This window comes from Polistes fuscatus, unplaced genomic scaffold (assembly GCF_010416935.1).
Source record: "Polistes fuscatus isolate 324 unplaced genomic scaffold, CU_Pfus_HIC Scaffold1, whole genome shotgun sequence".
Lineage (NCBI taxonomy): Eukaryota > Metazoa > Arthropoda > Insecta > Hymenoptera > Vespidae > Polistes > Polistes fuscatus.
In genome coordinates, this window is record NW_025112997.1 from 12756707 (window position 1) to 12762416 (window position 5710).

The 5710-nt window shown below is 40.0% G+C and overlaps 1 long non-coding RNA gene across 1 annotated transcript; it reads left to right on the forward strand.

The window, feature by feature from the left end:
• Positions 1-3601: 3601 nt before the first annotated feature.
• Positions 3602-5189, forward strand: LOC122520188. Its single transcript, XR_006304468.1, has 2 exons — positions 3602-3649; positions 4976-5189. It is a non-coding gene; the product is annotated as an uncharacterized LOC122520188 (long non-coding RNA).
• The last annotated feature ends 521 nt before the right edge of the window (positions 5190-5710 follow it).

Sequence of the window (5710 nt, forward strand, 5' to 3'; positions counted from 1 at the left end):
CCTTGGTAACATCGTGTTAAAGGATATTTTTAAGAGGCGCGAAATGGAATCTACGGGTTTCCGTTTGCATAATTTTCATCGCTCGATATGAGTACGAGATCGTCCGTTTAACGATTATCTTCAATATTATGAATCTTCTCCTACGGTAAACTCCGACATACATCTGTGTGTGTGTGTGTGTGTGTGACGTTCGTTATTAATTTAAATTTATCTACTCGTTCTTACTTCCTCCCCTCCTCTTCCTTCCTCACCATATATCGGCCGACTCGCGCGATTTCGTTTCGTATGAGGTTGTACGATGGATAAATAAATTTCATGCCAAACGAGAAAATCAAACCTTACGCGTGAGTTGAGTATCCCTACCCCTTTCCCCCCCCGTCTTTTACGATCTAGGACATACCTACCTATCGCTTTACCGGATAACCACCGAGAAATAATCATCGTCGTCATCGTTGTCGTTGTCGTCAAGAATTTGCATTCTCAACATTTATAATGTAAACATTGTAAGAGTAGACTGAAAACCGGCGCGATTCGAATAATAAAGCGCGAACGTTATACCGAGTAATAAGAACGAAATTATTGTCGGTTAAAAATATTCAAAGTGCTCGTAAGTTCTTGCAATTTACGTGTATGCCATTTTTATTGCGAAAATAAACGATTATTTTGCGAATATAGCTAGGTGGGGGGAGGGGGAGTGGAGTTTCTCCTCCTTTTTCCAAAGTTATATCAACTAAATCCGGTAAGAAAAGTATTTCAAGGTTCACCTTTCGAATAAGTACGATCGTTGGCGTTCGATAATCTAACTAGATTTTTCTTTTCGTTAGTTCGTTATATTCGGATGGTATGAATGAAAAATATTATCTAATGTTATCTAAGATATAACGATCTAAAAGTATCGCCGAGTGTAAAGATAATAACGCGCTCGAATTATCGTCGATTTGAAGGGTTAGTCGTTTCTCTCAATACACGCAGATTCCAGGATTTTCTCATGCATTGTCCCGTGTCCTATATATCTAGCTCATTGTAGAAGCGCCACAAACGACCATACAATTCTAAACATTTCATTATCGTTGTGGCCTTTCCCGCGGTATAAGCGAGCTTTTAAGAAACCAACTACCTCGTAGTTGTAGCTCGGCTTGTCCGGAACTTATTGCGAATTCTGCATAATCGTGTATTGCGCGTCATGGCTACACAACAAGAAACTCGCGATAATCATAAATTTTCTTCGTGAATATCTTAAGGGATACCCCGTTGGTACGGATAATCGAACGAAACCACCTAATGTTAGCTTATTTTTCTTAGTTTTTTTACTTTCTTTCTTTTTAACGCATACAATGGCATTAAAGAGAGAAAGAGAGAGAGAGAGAGTGAGTTCGACACAATCGAAATAATTTTGTCGCATGAAATTTCTTTAGGAAGTTGTTCCTGTATAAATCTTTGCAACCATGAAACAAGACGGCAAGTGGTAGTAGGGATTTATAGCATCGTTTTATTATCGATACGGGGAATCGGTAGTTCACGTGGTAGAAGACGAAGTAACACAGCTAGCTAGTTTCCTTTTCTTTAACGCGATACGTTAAAGAATCCTCTTCACTATCTAGTAATTTCCTGAACTCATAAATAACGTGTCAAGTTATTCTTATAGATATATCGGTAAATTCAGTGAATCAGGAAGGAAGCAGTAATCGGCAAAGAAATAAAAGTCATCGTTTCAAAAGGATATGGTCTGTTTTTGAAGAGAATTTAACGAAAAATATAGTCGCGTGTATGTCGAAGTAACGCCTATTTCTCGAGTATGATGAGAGCTTTGTACGTACTTTACAACCATCGTATTCACTATCGTAAATTCTAGCAAAATCATCGCTACCGTTAAAACGTTTAACTTTCCACTTGGTCCAAAAGCAAAAAAATAAAAAATTATTCCAACGAGTTCCATATACATAATATAATACCGTTACCAATATCTGCAAATAAGCATTATTTCGTAATGCGAAGAAAAATTTCATTTCGTTTTTTTTCTTTTTTGTTTTTTTTTTTTGTATATAAGTATACGCGTATTTCAGGTTAACGATAATCTTCTTGCCTTTCAGGTAGTTATTTCAATTGGTTTCGACCATGGTATATAAAGATCGATTGGAAAGTTAAAGTTATTTTGGTTTACCGAAGAGAACGATAAAGAAGACGACGAAGGGGGAGGAGTTGAATTCGAGGGAGGAATAACGAAAGAAGCCATGCCCTTCGATGGGCTCACTTCGTAGAGCATGTCGTAACTCGCGTTACGAGTTCTTATGCAGTTTGTCAATGAGTCCGGGTGCGTTTATCCTGCGGCTTACCGCACGGCTGCCTTCATCAGGCACTCTAATGGACTCTGAGATACGCCGTAATAATAATTGTACGGAATAAACTTTCGACTTGGTCGTTACTAACTACAGGGATTATTATAGGCTTGAAATTATATCCTTGTCAAGAGTACCTACGTACTGTCAGATTAAGACGCAAACGTATTATCGAAATCGTTTCCTTATTAACGTATCGACGAACGAAGTAAATACATCATTTGAGTTCTTGCGTGAAAGTGATATCAAAATGACGCCTGAAGTGTTACTAAAAAATTAATAAATTATAGCGGAAACGTATTTTTAATCGTATTGTTATCAATGGTAAAATGAACATTTATCTTTTACCATTCGAACTATCAGTTATGTCAAAATCGTCTTCCAATTAACATACCATTGTATATTTACAAACCGTTAATAATCATATAATGTATATGTTATTCGCAAAAAACAACTTCCTACTATTCCACGAAACTATGAAACTGACATTACGAGGTGGTCTCTCAGAACGGTAGTAGCTTTTAATACCTACACTGTTTAAGCTTGTTTTTGTTTGCTTGATTATCAGTATAGAACTGCATGTTGATTATTTACATAGCAGTTAAAAGCTATACGTTCTCGGCCGATGCGCTGGTGCAGTCATTTTCGAGATGGACTTTGTTATGGGTAGAAAACGAGCGAGCCATGGTTGTGTGATCTTGAAAGGAGCCATAAATAGAGCCCGAGCATGATTAAACAGAACCGACCGAGTGAAATAATGGAAGAAGAGCATTATTCCTGTTCCTCCAAGTTCTCTGACTCTTCTCTTTTTCTCTCTTTCTCTCTTTCTTTCTTGACATGTTAGTTCCTTTGTTCAATTTACCATGCTGGCAGTGTCAACTCACACTAACATAACGCCTAATGTTTGCGGAAGTCGATCAAATTTCGTGACTCGACTATCAAGGAATCATAGATCGCGTAGTTTCTAACTTTAACCGTTGAACTTTCCTTCGCAGTAGTTCGAACATGTTCTAGATGGGAAATAATACACGGACACCTGGTTCATAAACGCGCATTGCGTCCAACTCTTGCCCGGATGAAGACACGTGAGCACGATTAGAAGGCGAACTGAAACTCGAGACTCTCGTGGCAGCTCGCTTGGATTATAAATTATTTCATCCGTAAAGAAGAGGACAAAAAGCAAAGAAAAAACAAACACAATCTCTAAAAAGGGGGATTCTGTAACCGTGCACCGGGTCTTAGAAAGCATTCAGCATCGAGATGGACCTAATTTTCTCTAGGTATTTGACTTCCGGCTGGCAAAGTAGAATTGGGTAAGCACTTATTAAGTATTATACTTATTTCCAAACGATCCAAATTAGTTTTACTCAAGAGAGAGAGAGAGAGAGAGAGAGAGATAGAGACTAACATAAAAAGAAATATAATAGAAAAATAGATAAAGTTAAGTATTCTCCTGTGTGTAAGCAACACAGGGCCCCAGTAGGCATTTCTGTTATATCGCGCGGGCATGAATTCGCCGCAAGAGGTTATTATGCAACGTTTATAACTCGTACCACGACTCGACGCGACGAGGATTTCGATAAAAAGACCAAGATAGCGGGTGCAAGACAAAGGAGACTTTATCCCTGTTTCTCGTGCTCGCACCGGAGTTGCGCTCATATTGTTTACGAACAAACGAACAACAGCGTTCCGACATCGTTGCTCCTTTTACCGTGTCAGGGTTTGCCCGACAGTAGTCTATGTCCGTGTAAAGGCGGACCGACGGGGACGAGCTTAAAGGAAAGCCATAGGAAATAAGTATAACAGTACCTCTATGTAAGTAAAGTTCTTCGTTCGAATTCGTTGTTGTTAGTTTCGTTCTTCTCGCATAGCCTAGAAAGGACAGATCGAGAAGTCGGAAGGATCGGAAAGGAGGCAGGCAGGCAGGCAGGCAGGCACGCACACACATGAACAAACAAACAAACAAACAAATACACACACACACACACACGCACAAACGCATACACGCGCGAGCGTTCACATGCTCGACGCGTATTCTCCTCTCGACGACAATGGCCTCGGTTCTCTTACCATAATGTCACATTGTTCCCCGAGTATAGATGCAGATCACTGAAAGACACACCCACGATTGCGTTTCGCTCCACAACGGGACTAGGGAGCCTTGGTGATTGTCATCAAATCATTTTCCTTTCTACCGTGTGTCGTTCTTGCATCGAACAATCCGATGCATGTACCGCAGGCAACGTACCATTCTCGTGCCGATAATGCTCTAACATAGTTTTTTTTATACATTTAGACACACACACACACATACACACACACACACAAATATATATATACACTTATTCGTTGTGTCTATCGACGAACGCGCAGCTAAAGCTATCGACTAGATCGTGTCTGCCTACTTTTTTCTTTCTCCCCTTGTGTGAGCCTAAAGCGTCTGACCGCGTAAGGCTCCGCTTACACTTTTCCACTTACGGAATAACTATATATATATAAGTAACTTTTAACTCAACTGGCTTCTTAGTGTTTCTCAATAGTACTCTCTCTCTCTTTCTCTCTTTCTTTATTTTCCTCGTCCTCGGTATTCCAAACTAACTTACCGATCTACTTGAATATATTCGTATCTCCATTTCTAGAACGCGAGAGAAGATATATACGGTGAACACATGTCTCGTCCTACGAAGACGGTAAAAATATGATAAGAATACAAGATATAAATGACTTACAGTGGTTTAATCCGCACGATAAGTGGCGTTTAATAAATCTAGGCCCCGCTGGGGCCGAACGTCTTAAGCGCGTGCTAAAGGAAGAAGAAAGAAAATAGAAGAAAGAGATAGAGATAGTTAGAAAGAGAGAGAAAGAGAGAGAGAGAGAGAGAAAGAGAAGAAATAGAAGAAGAAGAAGAAGGAGGAGACCGCAAATGGGGTTGAGAAAGGACTAGCTTGTAACAAGGAGCATCGTGATATCGCAAAAAGGAAGTACATAGTGAGTGGATGAAGGAGAAAAAGGAGGAGGAGAAGGAAGAAAGAAGGAGAGAAACGTTCATCGGTCGGGCGTGCCGTGGGCGTGAAATCGTGCCGAGATTTATCTTCGACTCGTCTTCATTTCGTCCTTCGACAAGCCGTTCAGCGTCGTTCGTGGAACGAGCCATGGAAGTTTTCTCCTACCGACGTTTTCACCTCGGCTCGTAAATCTCAAATAGGTTATACCGATAGAAAGAGAAGGTAGGATAGAAGAACTCTTCATAGAGTTCGTTCCCTTTGAACGAAGGGAAGATTATCGATCTTCGTAGATCGATCTTTGTAACCGATGGAATACCAAAGAAAGAGAGTAAGAGAGAGAGAGAGAAAGAAATGATAAGTCGTATACGA